Source organism: Chlorocebus sabaeus, chromosome 19 (genome assembly GCF_047675955.1).
Source record: "Chlorocebus sabaeus isolate Y175 chromosome 19, mChlSab1.0.hap1, whole genome shotgun sequence".
Lineage (NCBI taxonomy): Eukaryota > Metazoa > Chordata > Mammalia > Primates > Cercopithecidae > Chlorocebus > Chlorocebus sabaeus.
Genome location: NC_132922.1, coordinates 25085914 through 25107563, shown reverse-complemented (window position 1 = coordinate 25107563; position 21650 = coordinate 25085914).

Below are 21650 nucleotides of genomic sequence, written 5' to 3'. Positions count from 1 at the left end.
GTACTTATTTGATTATATGACTTATTTGATTAGGGATTCCTTATGCATGGAGTCTCGCTTTGTCGCCCAGGCTGGAGTGCAGTGACGCGACGTCCGCTCACTACAAGCTCCGCCCCCTGGGTTCATGCCATTCTCCTGCCTCAGCTTCCCGAGTGCCTGGGACTACAGGCGCCTGCCACTACGCCTGGCTAATTTTTTTTTGTATTTTTAGTAGAGACGGGGTTTTACCATGTTCGCCAGGATGGTCTTGATCTCTTGACCTCGTGATCCGCCCACCTCGGCCTCCCAAAGTGCTGGGATTACAGGCGTGAGCCACCGTGCCCAGCCTACTTGACCACTATTTTTATAGAAAAGGAAACCTAGATACTGGCTAAGATGTATAGTTGGTTCACTTTAAGCAGAAAGCTATTGAGTTGGTACTAACTGGTATAGCTGCATTGATTGTTAAAAAGTTGAATCCTTCATACCAGGTGGTAAATGGTTGTAACCCTTGGGCCCCCAAGTGCCCTCCAGCTGCCATGTTTACCGAGGTCCCTCTCCTGAGTCCCTTGGAATGGCTACAATCCAATAATTACTGGGTTAGTGCTTGGCACAGGTAGGAACCTCAGTACCTTCCTCCTGCTAGTGTTCCTCCTGATTGGTTGATGTCCACTAAAAATCCTTAGCTATTCTGAATAGCGCTGCTGGATTGAAGCAATAGTTGAATACAATGTAGCCCCTATGCTTTAAGGGTTTGTAAACTTATCCCTGGTGGTGGCCAGTGCTAATTCTCTCCTGTCCTCTTTAGCGTTGGAACCTAAGCAGGATGACAAGGCAGACCATGAGAGAGGCAGGCTTGGAGTGCAATGCATCTTGGGAGTATCCCTGTGTTAGGCAGAAAGGGCATCTCTTTATGTCTCTCCAGTGCCCTCTTTGGACAAGATGAATGCTGCAGTGCCTGGGCTGAGAGGTCTGGTGGCCTCAGGGCCTGGTGTTGGCTTGAACCCAGTGACCCATCCTGGCTCTTCCTTCCCCTCCCCTTCAGCTTTAGTTTGCCCGGCTAGTCCCACATGTGCCTGCACCTGTCCGATGAATGACTTCGATGCATTAGAGAGGTCCTCCAGCAGCTGAACAGCAGCAGCTGCTGAAATACCTCAGCCAAGTCTTTCTTGGGGAGGTTGACAGGGAGGACAGGCTCTGTTCCCACTCTTGCCTGACCTGAGGCATAAGTGGGGGCCAAAGCTGACCCCAGCAGGCTGTTGTTAGGTTAGGATGAAATGTTACTGTGTGCTGTTTATCACCAGACAATGCTTCTGTACTGCTCATGGGCTCATTTGATACCCCGTGCAGCAATGCAGGTGGATGGGATTCTACCCATTGATCACAGGTGGAGACTGAGTTCAAAAGAGGTCAAGTGATTTTCCCAAGGTCGTAAGACCAGATAGAGGCAGAGCAAGGAGGGGAGCCTGTGTGTTCACTTCTCTCACAATATGCCTGGAAAAGGACCAGTCTGGTGAGTGAAGTGGCCGGGGTGGTGCCACAGAGACCTGTGGGGAAAGGGTTCCGTGAGATTGACACCAGCAGTGCTGGTGTCACTGTGAGCAAGTAAAGAGGCAGAGCTAAGCCATGGATGGGGACAAACTGTCACTGCTGTGCCTGGATGGAGATTCAGAGCCAAGGTGCAGGATGGCTCTGAGCCTCAGCCCACAGCAGGTGGCTGGACCATGGGCCAAGATATTCCTGGGGCTGGAGCAAGGGAGCCTCAGGACATGTTTCCACACAGCAGCAAGCTCTGCGTGGTTCCTGCCAATGTAACTTTCTTGTCCCGATCAGTAAATAACTCTGTACTCTCCTGCCTTGTCCTAGCACAACTGTTTCATTTGATCCTCATCCAATCCTTGCAAGAGGCCATTAGAATCCATCCCATTTTGCAGGAATGGAGAACAAGGTTTGGGGAGGTGACCCGGTTCTCCTAAGGCTACCCGGCCGGTGAGGAAGAGGGAGAGGCTGGAATAACACCGGAGTGGCAAGTAGCCCGTGTTGAATGTCAAGGAGACCTAGATTCCAGCTCTGACCTTGCCACTTTTTGTGGTCCTGGCTAAACCCCTTCCCCTTTATTGGCCTCAGTTTACTCATCTATAAAAATGTGCTTTAGTTTCCTCTTGGCCCCAGTGATTCTAGAGCTGCTGTTTCCTCTATATGCTAAGAAGGGTGGCAGGGTGGGGCGACCAAAGACTCTGATGACTTTGAAGATCCAAAGGAAGAGAATTCATGGGCATATGAGGGTGGGGTGGGAGGAGGCTGGCACTAGTTATCTTGTTTGGCCCACCCCACGTTACTGTCTCCTCTGTGGTGGTTGGTTAAAAATAAGGCACTGACTCACTTTTCAATATGGTGTAGACAGTGGTGAGATTTGCCAAGTGCAGTCAATCCCCCTTCCAAGGCTATGTCCTGCCTTCCCCCAGAAGGTCAGGAGGAGCTTCTCGGCCATGGGCCCCAGAGTCATGATGCTGAGCTCCAGCTGTACCTTGTAATCACCCGGGGAGTCACAACCCAGACAGACTAAATCAGAGTCTCCGGGAATAAGGCCAAGGCATTAAGGTTTTTTTTTTTTTTTTTTTTTTTTTTTTTTTTTTTTTTTTTTTTTTTTTGAGACGGAGTCTCGCTCTGTCGCCCAGGTTGGAGTGCTGTGGCCGGATCTCAGCTCACTGCAAACTCCGCCTCCCGGGTTCACGCCATTCTCCTGCCTCAGCCTCCCGAGTAGCTGGGACTACAGGCGCCCGCCACGGCCCCCGGCTAGTTTTTTTTTTTTTGTATTTTTTTAGTAGAGACGGGGTTTCACCATGTTAGCCAGGATGGTCTCGATCTCCTGACCTTGTGATCCACCCGTCTCGGCCTCCCAAAGTGCTGGGATTACAGGCTTGAGCCACCGCGCCCGGCCGGCATTAAGGTTTTTTAAAGCGCCCCGGGAGATTCCAGAGAGCCCTAGAGAGACAAGGAAGGGCGTCTAATATGCAGCAGTTAAAGGCACTGACTTTGGAGTCAGAGAGAACTGGTTTTACATTGCGTCTTTGTAGCTGGGTCTCCTTACATCTTTGCATCTGCTTCTGTGCTTGTAGAATGGGGAGAAGTTCAGAATCTACTCCAGTTGTTCCTTAGGAGGATTAAATAGGAGATTGCATGATGGTGATATAGGGCTCACTGCAAGGAAGATATAAATGATAGATATTATTATCATCGTCATTATTACAAAGATGAAAACAGAGACTTTGCTGTGGCATTGGCCACATAAAACAGGAGAGAGACACAGATAAAAGCCAGAATGGAATGCAGAAGGTGGCCTCGCTGTGACTGGTGTGCTAGCATAGTGCTCTGGGACTTTGTGCAAGCTTGGAACAATTTCTGATTGAGGTCTTCAGGCAAAGATGTCTAGAGAGGAGATACAGGAGATATTTGAGCTGGGTATAGAAGATGAGTAGACCGTGGACAAGTGAAGAGGGGAAAGGGCACTCTGGGCAGCAAGCTCAGCATAGGCAACAGCCTGGAAGCAGGGGAGAGTCAGGTGGGAGAAGGTGACCAGTATAGTTCATGCATGGGAATGAGTAGGGACAATAAATATGGTCAGATTGGAGGCTGGGGTTCCTTGTTGAGGAATTTGAAAGACCAATGGTGGTGCCAAATGATTTTCCTGTAGGCAGCTATGCAAATCTTTTGATCTGGTTTAAAATGGGTGGCAGCAAATTGAAGGGACAGCAGTTCACGGGCTGTGGCAATGGCCCAGGTGAGGGATAGCAGACATGGGTTTGGAAGAAGAGACACAGATGTGAAGCTTGGCAGGGTGGAATCAACATGCCCCTAGGACTGGTTTGAATGCAAGAGGAGGGGGAGAATCCCAGATTCCCAGGCGTGGGTGTCTGTGAGGCTGTGCTAGCATTGTCCAGGATGGAAGAACCCAGGCTAGGGTTGGTGGTGAAGCGAGACATCAGGGTGGAACTTGCTTATGAGGTTGAGGTCTTTTTCTGCAGAGATGGAGGCACAGCTGGACCTGTGAGCTCTTCAGGCCACAGCCAGGCTGGTTTGAGGATGAAGCTCTGTGCAAGGCTAAAATTACAAGGCAGTAAAAAGGCCTGGGAAGGGAGCAGGCAGTGGAAACCCCTTGGGTATTATGCAGCCACCAATGTGTAGGTCAGGCAAGAGTGGGGGACCCCAGGGGCAGAAACCAGAGCCCTCAGCTGGTATGGGAAGTGTGATATGGGGACCAGGGCAGTGGAAGTAGCAGCAGCTCAGGCTGTTCCTCTCTCTATGATCTCAAAAGTGCATTTCCACCTCTCATCCTATTAAAGTTCTGGATGGTCAGGTGGTATTTGCCTGTATTGGGGAAACCCAAAGCCCAGAGAGAAGAGATGGTAGCCCAGATAGAGATAGAGAGGAAGCCTTGCTGGAGAGTGTTAGAGGCAAGATGAGAACAGGTCTTCTAGTGACAGGCCCTGAGTCCTTTCCTGGATCCCCTACTGGCCCAGGAAGAATCCAGGCAGAAATAACAACAGTAGTAGCAGTAGCTACTGTTATTGAGAACACACTATGTGCTGGGCTCAGTTTCTACATATTATCACACATTCTCACACCTAACCTGCAAGGTGGGCTTTTATCATCCTCATTTTATTGATTGAAAAACAGACTCAGAGAGGAGAAGTCGTTTAGCTAAGGTCACACAGCTATAGAGTGTCAGAGTCAGGAGTTGAACTTGGTTCTGTTGGGCTCCAAAGTCCACTCCTTCCACTCCATCACTTAACTTTGAGGGGCTGGGCCAAGGTCAAGGGTGCTAGGCTTGGCCATGCCTGTTGAATTTGGAGGTGCTCGAGCATCTGTGGAAGGATGAATGGAGAAGTGAACAATGAAATGAATCAATATGTGTGAGTGAATGGCAACACTGTCAGGTCAGCAAGCAGCTCTGTAGGCATGGTTGTGTTCTCTCTCCTAGACCCCAGAAATTTCCGTCAGCGAACCCAACAGCAAGTCCAGCAGTGGCACCAGATCTGGAAGCCAGCAGATCTCTCAGGACAACCAGTCAAGCTCTCCTGGGAGCTCAGATATTCTGAGCAAGGAGAGCGAGGGGGTCGGCAGCCCCAACCCTGAGCGGATGACCAGCATCAATGGTGAGAAGGCCCAGGAGCTGGGATCCAGTGCGACACCAGCCAAAAAGACCCTCCCCTTCAAGAGGGGCATGAGGAGGGGTGATGTGTTGTTGATGGTGGCCAAGCTGGACCCGGACTCAGCCAAGCCAGAGAGGACTCATCCCCATGACACCCCGCCTTGCAAGACCCCTCCCCCAGCCACAGATACTGGAAAGGAAAAGAAAGGGGAGACCTCTGGGGCTCCTTGTGGCCCCCAGGCCAGCACTGAGATCTTGGCCCCGAAAGCTGAGAAGACCCGGACTGGGGGTCTTGGGGTCGCAGGCCAAGGAACTATGGCACTGAAAAAAGGCGAGAAGGGTCAAAGCATAGTGGGGAAGGGGGGTGGGACCCCCAAAACCAAAGAGCTGAAAGAGGCTGAGCCCCAGGGCAAAGACAGGCAGGGGACCAGGCCCCAAGCCCAAGGGCCCTGCGAGGGGGTGCGACCAGGGAAAGCAGAGAAGGAGGGAGGGGAGCCCACAAGCCCGGTGGAAAAAGAGAATATCTCTAAGAACGTAGGGAGTGAAGGGAAGCACGTAGGGCCCCAAATCCCTGGGAGAAAGTGGGGAGGTTTCCTGGGAAGAAGGAGTAAGTGGGATGGTCCCCAGAATAAGAAGGACAAAGAAGGGGTGCTCTTAAGTAAGGCAGAGAAGACAGGTGACCCTCAGACCCAGACAGAGAAGAAAAACCAAATGCAGGGTGAGTTGGGGGACTATCTGAGAATGGGGGAGAAAGCAGGTGAGCTTCGGAGCCTGACTGGGAAGGCAGGTGAGTCCTGGGATAAGAAGGAAAAGATAGGACAACCCCAGGGTAAGGATAAGTCCGGGAAGGCAGGCGAAGCTCGGAGTCAGACGGAGAAGGGCTGTGAAGCCCCAAAGGAGGTGAGCACAATGGTGGAGTCACCAGTGGCTACTGGGAAGGGAGGCTGGTCAGGAAGAAGTGGGCAGGAAGCAGAGCGGCCCTGCTCAAGAGAAGATGTTGGGTCTGGTGCCCTGGAGACAGAGCTGGAAGGACCCAGCCAGCCTGCTCTGGAGAAGGATGCAGAAAGGCCTCGGATACAGAAGGAGAACCAAGATGGGCCGGCCCCCCAGGAGGTGGGCAAAGGAGGCCAGAGCAGAAACTCAGAGCAGGTGAGGGGGCTGCGGCCCTGGGAGCGGGGAGGGGCAGACAGGGCCCCCCCAGAGATGGAGGGATGGGAAAGATCTGCCCCCAGGGATGGGCAAGGGGTGGATGGGTGGTGGTCAGGGAATTGGAGAGGGGTGGCTGGAACTGCGAGGCACCCAGAGGAGGGGACGAGCACTTCCTTCATGAGCAGAAGTCTTGAAGTTTCCATTGCACCTGCCCTGGAGTGGAATTCCCCACAGAGTGAGGGAAAGTCCCCAAAACGTGAGGTGTCTCCTTATGGCTGACATGGTAGAGCTTGCTTATGATGTCACACGACAGCTTTCAAACTTGGAATGGCATAAAGAGCAGATTGTTAAAAATGCAGATTCCTGGGGCCAGCCATGGAGTCTCATTACAAAGACCAGGAGTGGGGCCCAGGAATCTGCATTTATTTATTTATTTATTTATTTGAGATGGAGTCTTGCTGTGTCACCCAGGCTAGGGTGCGGTGGTGTGATCTCGACTCACTGCAAACTCCGCTTCCCGGGTTCCAGTGGGAATCTGCATTTAAATAAGCACACTCCCTCTCCCGTTCTCCCCCAGGAGATTCCGATTTGGACGGCCCCAGACCACACTGTGAGAAACCCCCGTGGAAGGTGGAAGGTGGGCAGTGGTGCCATTTGCTGGTTTAATTTATGTGATCTTGGTTCTCAGGCTCCTGAGGACAGATGGTACGAGGCAGAGAAAGTCTGGCTGGCTCAGAAGGACGGATTTACTCTTGGTAAGTAGGGGTGTTAGCACCTTTGGAGGGTCTGAGTCTTCTCTTGTGCCCCCTACTGCTGCCAGCCATATGTTCTAGGTCCTGATTACACTTTGAGCGTCAGGAGGGGAGAGGAGCAGTGGAGACTGTCTTTCAAAGGCATTTGTGTCTTGACAATGAGTTATTTACCTACTGAAACTCATTAATGCAACACGCATGCTTGCTTTATGGTGTTCTTCAAGGAACCCAGAGTCAGGTACAAGTGGGCCCATAGATTTGATCTCATAAGCCTACTTTTGTCGATTGGTTGTGGCTGATCGCTGCACTCTACTGAGAAGTGATTTTGAGTCCCAGTCTGAACATGGCTGGGAAGAGTGGTTGATTAGTGATGTCTGCCATGGGCACTGGAGGGGGAAATGGCAGCTTGTGTGCCATCATCTGCCATTCCAGGTCTGTGTATGAGATAGGTCAGTGTACCCAACTGTCTGGGTGCCTACTCTGTGCCTGGCACTGTGACAGCTGGTAAAAGCCTAAGGTGAGTCAGACTGAGCCTGACCTTAAAGGATTTGGGTTCACAACTCAGAAAGCTCCAAGCGAATAGACCCCAAACAGAGAAGGTGTAGCCTCTTTCTGACCTGTCCCAAGCCTCCTCCCAAGCTTGCTGGCCCAGCTTAGAGCCTCTCGTTTCTCCTACCCTCGCCTCTTTCCCCTCTTCTCCTCCCCTCTCCTCCCCTTTCCCCTTCTCTCTCTGGGATGTCCAACCAGCTACGGTGCTAAAGCCAGATGAGGGAACAGCAGACCTGCCGGCAGGAAGGGTGAGACTTTGCATTGATGCTGACAAAAGTATCACTGAGGTGGATGAGGAGCATGTCCATCGGGTGAGTCCCCTGTCCCGCTGCCCCCCCCCCCCGCTCCATACCCTCCTTCCCCAGCCCTGCAAGAGGTTTCCTTGTACCTGACTACCAATACCATTTTGGCTTGATGCCCTGTAAGGAGTTATAGCAAAGAACCCCACTGAACTCATTGCTTTGCTGGAGGGATACTGTTAGGGGGTCATTCACCCTTTCCTGTGGTTTCTCTTAATGAGGACACATCAAGGGACGTGTTTGTCAGGTCTTGGAACTGGGAGTTCTTCTGATGGACCCAAAAAATGACTACTTTTAATTTTATACATATTGCAAATCATACTACAGAGCATGTTTCTGTTTTCACTCTGGCTGCCAGGGAACTCAGAGCTAAATTTGCTGCTTGCCCTTAACCACAGCATAGGTTCCAATGGCCTATATTTTGGCATCAAATTTTCTTTCAGCTTTGCTCTTTAAATTGTTTTGAATACATTTTTTGTTGTGCACCATAAATCCTTTTGAGGACAAATCACAGTGTAATGATAGGAAAAAAAGTTCTGTCATGCCCTTTCCACCCCCTCACAGCCTGATAATTTAGAAGGAGTTTTCCTCCTTGCTCATTTGCATTCCTTTCTGCTTCTCCTCTGCTCACCTCAGGCTTCCTCTCCCACGCTGGGCGTTTACAAAGGCTCAGTGGCCTTGCAAGAAAGGCTGATCCATGAGAGGGCTCAAGCTTGGCCCAAACCCAAGACTACTAGGTTCAGAAAACTCCCTGAAGCTGGAGAGAATGATAAGATGCCTCTTAGAACAGATGTTTCAAGAAGCAGTTTCACACACCCCTTGCTTCTAAGGTTTCCTAGGAATCAGTGGTTTTTCCTAGGAATCAGATGGTTTCTTAGGAATCAGTGCATGATGGGCTATGAGACCAGTGAGGCGGTTCGGCCATTGGCCTCCTCTCCTGGGTATCACGGAGCATATTGACAGCTTCTCCACAAGACCCAGAAGAGAAGGAAATGGCAGTGAATGCTCGCACACACTGGAGCATCACCTGTCTTTTTTTGGTGTTTGAGATTCAGAAAGTGCTTTGAATTTCGTCAAGTCTGCCTTGGGAGCGTCTGCCCTCATGATCCACTGAGTGCAGGACCACAGCGAAGAGGGGTTGCCTCATAGGTTGCACAGAGGACAAGGAGAAGGCATGGCCCTATTTTATTGGTAGGGCTTCACTTCCCATCTAGAGTCCCTGTGCTCTGTTCTGGTCTTTGGAACATAGCTCTCAAAAGGAGGGCTGTGTGTGCGCGCGCGTGTGTGTGTGTTGGGGGCCCAGGAGGCCAGAGGAGACTCTATGTAACGGTTTCACAGGCCAACCCCCCTGAGCTGGACCAGGCCGAGGACCTGGCCTCTCTCATCAGTGTCAACGAATCCAGTGTCCTGAACACGCTTCTGCAGCGCTACAGGGCTCAGCGGCCGCACACCTGCACGGGACCTGATCTGATCGTCCTCCAGCCCCGGGGGCCCTCGGTGCCATCTGCAGGGAAGGTGAGGTGGGACCATGGGGGGCAGGGCTGGGAAGCTGAGGGCAGGAGGGTCTGGGGGGATCCCTCTGCATCTGAGGTGACAGTAGAACCATGAGAGCCCCCAGTCTACCTGTCTGCAAGTAGTGTCCTTCTCGCGGCATTGTGGGCATCCTGTGGCGTGGACCATGAGATTCCCCCAATTCCCTGGGTGGAAAGATCAGTCACCATTAGGACAGAAACAGCAGCATTAAATGTCACAAGAATAACGAAAGAAAATACTGAATGAGTATGAACTCTACCAGATACTGCCTCATGCACCTTGTATTAACTCAGTTCATTCTCACATATCCACCTGAAAACACAGGTACTGTGATTAGCCCATTTTACAGATGAGAAGAGCCAGCTGGGTCAGGCGTAGGCTAAACTCTCAGGTCTAGCAAGCGGAGGAGCTGGGAGAAAACCCAGGGCACCTGGCTCCTGTGTGCTCTTGCTGAACTCTTGGGATTCCTGAGCACCCACATCAACGGGGAAATAGAAGCTTCAGTTGTGCTTTAGTGTTTTTCCTCGCAAGCGTAGAAACGGCCAATTTTTGTTGAGATGGACAAGAGCAAAGGAGATCTCTAAGTGCCACCTTGTGGACGCACGAGGCACCTCAGCCGAGTCACTGAAGCGCGGCCCTTCAGTAATCCAATCCATAGTGATTGAGCTGTTGATTGAGGCTCTCCTACCGGGCCAGGCACAAAGAACAGCACGGAAGATGCCGGGCGAGCAAGCCTGCCCTTGTGGAGTTGCTGTTCTAGGAAGAAAAGACAGACCATCAACAATAAAGATAAGAGTGGCCCGAGCAGATGAGTGGAGGAAGAGGTGGGAGAGGTTCGGAAAAGCCAGGACAGAGACTCAGGATGATGATTCTGGCTTTTACTCTGAGTGGGATGGCAGCTACTGTGGATATTTATTTATTTATTTATTTACTTACCTACTTTTGAGACGGAGTCTCACTCTGTCGCCCAGGCTGGAGTGCCGTGGCGTGATCTCTGTTCACTGCAAGCTCCGCCTTCCGGGTTCACGCCATTCTCCTGCCTCAGCCTCCCGAGTAGTTGGGACCACAGGTGCCCGCTGCCACGCCTGGCTAATTTTTGTATTTTTAGTAGAGACGGGGTTTCAACGTGTGAGCCAGGATGGTCTTAATCTCCTGACATTGTGATCCACCCGCCTCGGCCTCCCAAAGTGCTGGGATTACAGGCGTGAGCCACTGCACCTGGCCGATTTTTATTTTTTAAGAACTGGGTCGCCTCCCCGGCCAGAGTAGGCTTAGAGAGAGTCCCTACTGGGGTCTTTAGCAGAGCAATGACGTGCTGTGACTTAGGTTGTAAAAGGATGCCTTTGGCTGCTGGGTAGAGGACAGATGGGAAGAGGCTCAGTGGAGGCAGGGAGGCCTGTGGGAGGCGAGCCATCTTACCTGTGTGCTGTTCTGGAGACTCGGTGGGAAGTCACAAGCCCCTAGGACACCTGGTGTCTAGGAAAGCTCATGATACCTCTTCTGGTTTCCATCTTCTCCTCTTCCAATTGGGGTTGAAAAGCCACATCTTACCCTTTGGGGCCCTGTGGAACAAACCCATCCCTAGTCCCTGAGCAATGCTAAAGCCATTAAAGGGGATATAGTGGCCCTGTACCCCTCTCTCCAAGACTTTTCTCCTCCAGAGTGACCCACGCCACCCCTTCAGTCACTCCCAGCGGCTCTCCCATCACAGCTGTCCATGGTCAAGGGCCCTGGGAGGACCTCAGAAGCTCTGGGTGGGCCAGAGCTTGGCGCGTGCCCTCTCCCATCCCTGTGGTGAGTGCTTAGGCTTCTGTGGCTGCAGCCCAAGGCCTCTGAGCTGTCCGAATTGCCGAGTGACTTCTCTGGCTCCCTGGAAATCCCTGGAAGGGACATTTTTATAGGCCCAGATAGCAAGCAGGCCCTCATTGGCCATCCTGGACCGAGGCATCGGAACTTAGGCAAAAGTGCTAAAAGGTGCAGGCGTTGGTACACACCCTGAAGGTAGATCCCCCTACCTCCCTTCCTAACCCTGGGGTGGGGTGCGGCACTGGTCCCCACCCTTCCCTCAAGTCTTCCAGCCTCCCACACTCAAACCCACACCCATCTCCTGTCCTTAGGCTGGATCAACCGCTGATTCCCCAAATGGCCACCAGGTGGGAGCACAGGCCTGCGGTGAGGCTGAGACCACCTTAAGGATGGGCTGGGTGGGGTCTGGGCCACACTGGGGGCCTCTCTCACTGTGGGGCTAGACCCACCCGGGTCTGGGTGTGTGCCCGGGGGCGTGCAGGTCTTGGTGAATAAGAGCGTGAGTTTGAGCATGGATGTGACCACGTGGGTAGAGGTGGGTTCCACCTCTGCGTGCAGAGCCCTCGGCAACTGTTGTGTGCATGTGCCTACAAGCACATTTTCATGCATGTATGCAAGGGCACATGTACACTGATGCAAAGGTATGTGTACGTGCACACATGTATGAGTGCCTTCAGGAACCTGGCTGTGCAGAATTCTTCCTTCTCCCTCCAGGCAGTAGACCTGAGCGGGCTGATGGATGGGACTGCCCGTTCCTTGAACTTTAGTTTTTTCAGACTGGGGGATGGCTCTAGGACTCAGACTCCAGGACCCTCTGCCTGCCTTAAGCCCTAAGGCTGTGTCCAGCCAGTGTGGGGGCATATCCCCGCTTTGCCTGCATTAGGGTCCTGCTGAGCCCTACATCTGGCATCGGGATAGGGACTCATGACTGTTCCTCAGGGGCTTGGAGCAGGAAAAGCCAACAGTGGATTGGGGACAGCCCCAGCCCCAAGCTAGGCATCCAGACTGAGGGGAGGGCCATAACACCAGGGTTTGTGCCCCTAGTTCGGCCAAGGGACTGCACTAGGGAGGGCAGATGGGGCCTTGGCAGACCCAGTGGGCACCCTCAGTATCCTGGGCTTTGGACATCCTCCTGCAGCAGGGCCCATTCCTCTTGTTCCTTTTGGTGCCTCTCCACTGACCTCACAGTAACCTCCCGTCCTCTTCCCTTGCTGCCAAATCCAATGTCAAGTCTCTGGTCTCCTCTTACTGAACTCAGCAGCATTTTCCTCCCTCTTCCTGGAAACACACCCTTCCTTGGCTCTAAGACTCCGCTTTCCTGGTTTTCCTTCCGGCCCACTGGCCACCCAGTCAGTCTTCCTTGTGGTCTCCCTGACCTGTCCCTGACAGGGTGCTCCGTCCCCACACTCTTCCTGGTGATCTCATCCAGCCTTGTGGCTTTCAAATGCCTCCCGTTCACTACAACTGAATTATATCTTTTGTCGATCATCTCTGTCTTCCCACCAGAAGGCAAGCTCCACCAAGCAGGGACTTAAAAAAATCAGGTTTACTGAGGTGTAATTTACGTTATAGTCCAGTTCACCTTTTTAGTGCCCAGTTCTGTGCGTTTTTAACTAAGGTGTATAGTTGTGTAACTGCTTCAACAATCAATTACACGACAGTTCCCGTCACCCCCAAAAGTTCTCTGGGCCCCTCTGTGGTCAACTCAGACCCAAGTTCTACCCCTGGTAGCCACTGGTCTGTTTTTTGTGTCCCTATAGTTTTACCTTTTTCAAAGAAAAAAAAAAAGCAAACCATATAAATGGCATTGTATGGTATGTAACCTTTTGAATTGGCTTCTTCCGGGCAACACAATGCATTGGAGATTCACCCGTGTGGTTTTATTTATCCACAGTTTGTTCCTTTATTTCACTGATGCACTACTGTACTTATTTGTTCATAGGATGACCACTTGTCCTGGTTTTCCCGGGACTAAAATGTTTTCTGGGACATGAGACTTTCAATGCTAAAACCAGGATAGCAATTTGGGAGGCCGAGGCTGGCGGATCACCTGAGGTCAGGAGTTCGAGACAAGCCTGGCTAACATGGTGAAACCCCATTTCTACTGAAAATACAAAAATTAGCCAGGCATGGTGGTGCACGCCTTAAGCCTAGCTACTCAGGAGGCTGAGGCAGGAGAATCGCTTAAACCTGGGAGATGGAGGTTGCAGTGAGCCGAGATCGCGCCATTGCACTCCAGCCTGGGCAACAGAGAGCAAAACTCCATCTCAAAACAAACAAACAAACAAAAAAAACAACCAAGATGGGTGATTATCCTAGTTCACTAGTTGAAGGACATTTGTGTTGTTTTAGTTTTTGGTGATTTCGAATGTATAGTCAATATAACCAATGACAGAGGGATTTTTGGTGAACATACATTATTTCTTTGGGGTAGACACCTGGAGAGGGGTTGTGGGGTTGTGGAGAGGGGTAATGAGTGTACATCTCACTGTAGAAGAAACTGCCAAGCTGTTTTCCATAGCGGCTGCATCATTCAGCATTCCCGTGAGCATCGTATGAGAATTCCAGTCGCTCCTCATCTTCACCAAACTTGGTAGTGACTGTTAAATGTTTTTTCAGCCATTGTAATAGGCATATAATGGTGTATCTTTGCAATTGGCTAGAATTTCCTTTATCCATTTTGTGTCATGCTGTGCCCGAGTGCCTGCTGCATAGGAGACACTAATGATTTTACTGAATGAAGTATGAATGAGTGGATGAAGCACATATGATTTCAGGTATCACCTAAATCTGTTACAGCAAATATGCAGCACACATACCACTAACTCCCCCATGTGCTGTTCCCTGTGTCCATGGCAGACATCACTAATCGTAATGGATAATGATGCCCTCGATCCAGCTGCCTCGCTTCAGGCAGATACTATTCCATGCTTTGAGTAACCAGTGAGATGAATCTCATGGACGAATGTAGCTCTCATTCAGGCCTCTAACTAACTAAAGAGGAGACCTAGGCTCAGAAAACAGGCATGGGTTGTCCAAGGACTCACAGGGAGCCAGGGGCAGAACTAGACACACAGGCTCGGCTCCTCCCAGTAGAGTAGGAAGGGAGGCAGGGACGCAGATCTGGAGGCAGGGACACAGATCTGGACCCTGGGCCTGGGGAGGGGCACTGTTTTAGAATGCTCCCTAGGCAATGGCTGGATGGGGTGACTGACACCTGTGATCTTCCTGCAGGTGCCCAAGGGCCGCCGGGATGGCCTGCCTGCCCACATTGGCTCCATGGCCCAGCGGGCATACTGGGCGCTGCTGAACCAGCGGAGAGACCAGAGCATTGTGGCCCTGGGCCGGAGTGGGGCTGGGAAGACCACCTGCTGTGAGCAGGTCCTGGAACACCTGGTGGGGATGGCAGGCAGTGTGGATGGCAAGGTCTCAGGTACAGTGATCTCTGGGTGACATGTAGAGTCGGGATCAGGACGGGGAGAGCTGGAAGGGGGTGCTGAGCTGCTCTTTCTTATATTCATTCAGCTAGCATTCACTGAGCACCAGATACGTGCAGACCCCATGCTTGCTACTGGGCAGGGCTATCCCTAGGTCACTGGGATATATTTGTTGAAATTAGAATAAGGTACTCCTTCCTCAAGACATTGATGGCTGTTTGCAGAACAGTCATCACACATGGACATTGTTAGAACTGGATACTTGACTGCCATCTGCTGGGAAATCATCCTAATATACGTACACAAATGTAGGAGAGTGCGATGTGATTGAGGCACCCCGGGGATGTGGTGTCTTTGGGCAGTGCACAACCTGCTGAACTGAACAGAGGACTCGAAGAGTGAAGATTCAAGGGCAGAGTCTACACTCATGAGCAGCTCATAGCCGGAGTGGAAATTGAACTGTACCTACATTCAAACTTGAGTGTTCTTCAAGAAGTGCTGGCAGAGCAGGCTAGGGAAGAAGCTCAGGGAGTGTAGAGAAGGCTGCAGGAGAGCTTTTTCCAGGATGTGATATTTGACCTGAGCCTTCAAAAAAGAATACCAATTGGCCAGGCGCGGTGGTTCACGCCTGCAATTCAGCACTTTGGGAGGCCAAGGTAGGCGGATCACGAGGTCAGGAGATCGAGACCATCCTGGCTAACATGATGAAACCCCGTCTCTATAAAAATACAAAAAATTAGCTGAGCGTGGTGGTGGGCGCCTGTAGTCCCAGCTGCTCGGGAGGCTGAAACAGGAGAATGACGTGAACCCGGGAGGCGGAGCTTCCAGTGAGCAGAGATGGCGACACTGCACTCCAGCCTGGGAGACAGCAAGACTCCATCTCAAAAAAAAAAAAAAAAAACCAATTCATAATAACAACTACAATATTAATAACGATCATAGTAAATGCTTGCTGAAACCTAATATACCAGGCCCAATTCCAAGGATACTATATCATTATTATTATTATTATTATTATTATTTTATTTTATTTTTTTTGAGATGGAATCTCGCTCTGTTGCCCAGGCTGGAGTGCATTGGCCGGATCTCAGCTCACTGCAAGCTCTGCCTCCTGGGTTTACGCCATTCTCCTGCCTCAGCCTCCCAGAGTAGCTGGGACTACAGGCGACCGCCACCTCACCCGGCTAGTTTTTTTGTATTTTTTAGTAGAGACGGGGTTTCACCGGATTAGCCAGGATAGTCTCCATCTCCTGACCTTGTGATCCGCCCGTCATGGCCTCCCAAAGTGCTGGGATTACAGGCTTGAGTATTATTATTATTATTATTATCGAGACAGGGTCTCACTCTGTCACCCAGGCTGGAGTGCAGTGGTGTGATCTCAGCTCACAGCAACCTTGACCTCCTAGGCTCAAGTGATCCTCCCACTCAGCCTCCTGAGTAGCTGGGATTACAGGTACACGCCACCACCCTTGGCTATTTTTTTTTGTAGAGATGGGGTTTCACCATGCTGTCCAGGTTGGTTTAGAACCCCTGGGCTCTAGCGATCCACCCGCCTCAGCCTTCCAATGTGCTAGGATTACAGGTGTGAGTCTTGTGTCCAGCCTGAACTTTTTTTTTTTTTAATCTAAGACAGCCCTATAAGGTAGATACTATTATTTACATTTTGTAGATTGAAGGCATTGAGATTCAGCTTGCCTGATGTCACACAGCAAATACTCCTAGAGCTGAGATTCAAACCCTGGCCTACTGGCTGTAGAGCTCTCACCATTGTGGCACTGTTCTCAGCTCTTTTTCATTATTGCAATATGAAATAATGTCTCTTTTAAGACATTTATTCCCCTTAATCATTTCCCCTATGGCAAAATGTTAATACCACAGATAAGCCATATATTCTTTTATGTATATTTGTGTTTTATACATAAAAATTTTTTGTATACTTTTTTATATTCATACATATATAGAATATAAAATATATTTATACAAATATTTTTTATATTTAATTTTTTGTATAAATTCTTTTTTGTATAAATTTTTTTTTTTTACCACCACTTCTAAGAATCAGTTTTTACTCATCTCAGGGACAATATCCTCCCATTGAGAATACATGATGCAGGCCATATTGTGTTTCTAATAATAACTATAATAATAACAGTTCCACCTTTGGAATATTTTCTAAGCATGTGACATTATTAAATCTTTTGGTCCTCGGCAGGGCATGGTGGCTCACGCCTGTAATCCCAGCACTTTGGGAGGCCGAGGCGGGCGGATCACAAGGTCAGGAAATCGAGACCATCCTGGCTAATGTGGTGAAACCCCATCTCTGCTAAAAATACAAAAAAATTAGCCAGGCGTGGTGGCGGGCGCCTGTAGTCCCAGCTGCTCCGGAGGCTGAGGCAGGAGAATGGCGTGAACTGCCACTGCACTGTACTCCAGCCTGGGTGACAGAGCGAGACTCTATCTCAAAAACAAAAACAAAAACAAAACAAAACAAAACCCCAAAACTTTTGGTCGTCATGACAGCCACATGAGGATTAGATTTAATTAGTCAATTAATTGCTTAATTATTGATTAATTAATCATAAATATTAATAATTAACTAGTTAATTTGCCCCAAATCAGGTAACCAGCAAAGGGAAGATCCTCAGTCTCTTCTAACCGCTTGGCTATACTGCTTCTCCACTAGGATTATTCCAATACTTTGCTGAACACCTACTCTACATCTGGCTCATGCTAGGAGCTGGAGATACAGTGGGAAGAGGCACAGTCTCTCAGAATATAGTTGTGCTGTGAATTGCATGTGTCTGAGGGTGGAAGTCAGGTCAGGCTGTATCCAGGTGCTTAGCACAGTGCTTGTTGCATTGTAGGTATGCAATGAATAGTAGTGGGGAGATTATAGGGCTTTGCAAGCCTGCTTCTAAGCTGTGAGTGCAGGCCCCAGAATGTTATCCTCACCTCTTCCTAGGCTCCATCAGGTCTGGGAAGCCCTAGGGCAGCCTCTGTTACCCAGATTGTGCCTATCCCTGGCCCTTCTAGATTGAGTCTTGTTTCCCCTACACCAGGGCTGGTAGTACAGGGTCAGTCCAGCAATTGGTGCTCAGTGAAATGTGTGTGGTTTATAGTTGGGTTGGGCAGGGGGTGGGTGGCAGGAAGCTCACAGGAAGCCCACAGGGGGCTGAGGCCAGGATGAGGACTGGCCCAAGCAGGGGTCATGGAAAAGGTGGACCTGTGCGAGGTGGGAGTGGCAGCTCTTGGTCCATCAGTGACATGTGGCCCTATGCTGCCCCCAACAGGGGAGAAGATCCGAGCCACCTTCACTGTCCTCCGGGCCTTTGGCTCTGTGTCCATGGCTCACAGCTGCAGCGCCACCCGGTTCTCCATGGTGATGTCGCTGGACTTCAATGCTACCGGCCGCATCACAGCTGCTCAGCTCCAGGTGAGGCCTCTGGGGGGATGTGCAAGGGGGCCCTTGAGGCTGCTGTGTCTCTAGCCCCACTCAGTAGAGCCCACGCCTCCAGCTGGGACTCTAGGATGTGTCTGAAATGGTCATGGTGGTGGCTCACACCTGTAATCCCAGCACTTTGGGAGGCCAAGGCGGGTGGATCACCCAAGTTCAGGGGTTTGAGACCAACCCGACCAACATGGTGAAACCCTGTTTGTACTAAAATGCAAAAATTAGCTGGGCGTGGTGGCAGGTGCCTGTAATCTCAGCTACTCGGGAGGCTGAGGCAGGAGAATTGCTTGAACCCAGGAGGCGGAGGTTGCAGTAAGCCGAGATCGTGCCATTGCACTCCAGCCTGGGCAAAAAGAGGGGAACTCCATCTCACACACAAAAAAGTAAGAATAATAATAAATAATGAAATGGTCATGGATCCCCTAACTGGGGCCGGTTGCTCCCCACCTCACTCGGTGCCCTGGAACATCCCTTCTGGAGCAAGCCAGCCCGTCTGTGCTTCGGACTCTCAGGGGAATGAAATATTCATGAGCAAATACAGAATTCAGCCTCTCATTAGCCAGGTCTTAAAAGCGCAAGTTGAAATTAAACAGACACTCACCAGCCTTCCGCAACAGTCTGTGTGTGATGAACACATGGCTTGTTTGTTCCCACCTCCAAAATCACCTGTACCCCTCCCCGTCTCCCTCAAACGTCCTGCTTGAACAGAAAATAGGATTAGGTTATTAGAGAGTTGTTTGTAAAGTGGCGCTGGTATAATATCCAGACTCAAGGAAAACCCCTCCACGCCAAATAAGTTCCTTTTCTGTCCTGGCCCTGAAATCCTACCCTTAATCACTATTTGGGTTAAGGTATTAAAGGCTTCTATTAAAAAGGGAATATGTTGGAAGGTGGCCTCATTTGATCGTTACTACCAATTAAGGTACCTTTGATACCTTAATTGGAATGAATCTATTGCATTAGTTAATTTCCTAGGTGGACTCTGAATTAGTGAGATAAAGGATGAGAAGTTCTGATATGGAGGTTGCCAGCAAAATTTGGACCTGAAATGTTGACTCAAAGAGTGGATCAGAGGCTGGGCACGGTGGCTCACGCCTGTAATCCCAGCACTTTGGGAGGCTGAGATGGGCGGATCACAAGGTCAGGAGATGGAGACCATCCTGGCTAACACGGTGAAACCCTGTCTCTACTAAAAATACAAAAAAAATTAGCTGGGCGTGGTGGTGGGCACCTGTGGTCCCAGCTACTTGGGAGGCTGAGGCGGGAGAATGGCGTGAACCCAGGAGGCAGAGCTTTCAGTGAGCCGAGATCACACCACTGTACTCCAGCCTGGGCAACAGATCAAGACTCCATCTCAGAAAAAGATAAAAAAGGAGTGGATCAGAGTGGGGCACCCTGGGTGGCTGGGCATCAGGCATGTGCAGATGTACCCAAAGCGCTGACTGGGTGCCCCTCTTCTCTCCCTGCAGACAATGCTTTTGGAGAAGAGCCGTGTGGCACGGCAGCCAGAAGGGGAAAGTAACTTCCAGGTTTTCTCCCAGATGCTGGCTGGATTGGACTTGGATCTCAGGTGAGCACGTGGGGCAGGTAGAGACAGCCGAGGACAGTGCAACAAAGAGCACCTGTTCTTTGGGGGCCCAGCCTTAGCTTCTGCCCAGTACTGAGAGGCCATGGGACCCAGGGATTAGGAATATGGCCTCTGATTCCAGCTACCTGGGTACACACAGCTCATGGGCTGGGTGACTTTGGTCACTTGTCATCCACCCTGAGCCTCGGTTTCTTTCTTTGTAATGTGGAAACAACACCTTTCTTAGACCTTATAGGACTGAGATAATTTACATTCAGTTCTTTATAAATGCTGGGAGTCAAGGCTGTCTGCTGTGATAGTGGCATGTCAATACTGGTCCTGGCGGCGGTGTGGGAAGAGGGAGAGGGACAGCAGACCCCCACATCTTCCAGAAGTTTCTAAACTTTTGTGGGAGTTTTGGGTGTATAGTAGGGTATGCCTACATGAGGTTCCTCGGGACAGACCTGCCACTGAGTGGCGCAGTGAGCTGGGTAGTCAGGCAAGTCTCATCTTGGAGGGCTTCCTGGAGGAGGTGGCCTAAAAAGCCATCTCTGCCCTTCCCCAAATCTACAGGGCATCGTTAGGCATGTGGCTTATGTGGCTTCCTCTCCCAGAGCCTTGGTTTCCTCCTCTGTTGGATGGATGGGCACGGTCCTCGTGAAGCTCCAGAGAGAGAGAAAATGGGTTTTCCTACATGAGGGGTGATAATTTGTGGTTACTGTGCTCTAACCTCATCACTGTTTGTTCCCCAGCCTTCCCTCCCCATCTGAAGGGCAGCCTCAACCTGTCCTGTGTGTCCTGGCTAAGGCTGGAGGGACAGCTGTAACCTGCAGAGAAAAAGCAGAGAAGAGAAGGAACTCCCACTTTTCAGAGTGATAGTAACTGAGCAGCAGGGAAACTTCTAGAATGTCTTGGGAATCTGTAGGAGAACTTGGAGTAGGGTTGTATAGTAGAGTGACAAGGACCACCAACTCGAGGACAAGGCTGTGTGGATTTGTATGTTGGCTTTTCCACTTGTTGGCTGTGTGACCTTGAGCTAATGACTTCACCTCTCTGAGCCTGACTTTCCTTATCTACAAAAATAGATGTGACTATATCACAGTGTTGTGGTGAGAGTTAAAATATGAACAGGTAGACAATACTTTTTTTGGTTTGTTTTTTGTTGAGATGGAGTCTCACTCTGTCATCCAGGCTGGAGTGCAGTAGTGCGATCTCGGCTCACTGCAAGCTCTGCCTCCCGGGTTCACACCATTCTCCTGCCTCAGCCTCCTGAGTAGCTGGGACTACAGGCGCCCGCCACCACAGCCGGCTAATTTTTTGTATTTTTAGTAGAGATGGGGTTTCACCTTGTTAGCCAGGATGGTCTCAATCTCCTGACCTCGTGATCCACCCACCTCGGCCTCCCAAAGTGCTGGGATTACAGACGTGAGCCACCGCGCCCAGCCAACAATACTTCTTAAAATAGTGCCCAGGCATAGCGAATGCTTTGTGTGTGTGTTTTGTTTTTGGAGGATTTGATCTGCCTTGATACCCCTGACAGGCCCTGACCAGGCCCTGACCAGGTCATCCAAAGGAATGACTTTGGATTCAGAGGGACATGGGTTTGATCCTGGCTTTGCCCCACATGGGCTTCTCTGAGCCTTGATTTCTCCTTCTGTAAAATGTGTTCCTACTAGTGCTAACCCCGTAGGCATTTAAATGAGATCACATGTCAAGGCAGCAGGCGCCATGTGCGGTGCATAGTAACGGTGTAATGCGGGAAGGAATAGGTAGGTGGATCCTGAACATAGGAGTTTGAGCCCCACTTTCAGCCCCATGGCCTCACCTCTCGGGACCTCCATTTTCTCACCTCTCAGAACGCTGAAGGACACACACATCACCCCTGTTCCAGCCCTGGAGCCCCACACTGGGGCTCTCTCTTCTGTACCCGATGGGTGGGGCTTGATTCTGGGGATAGAAGCATTGCCTGCTGGAGA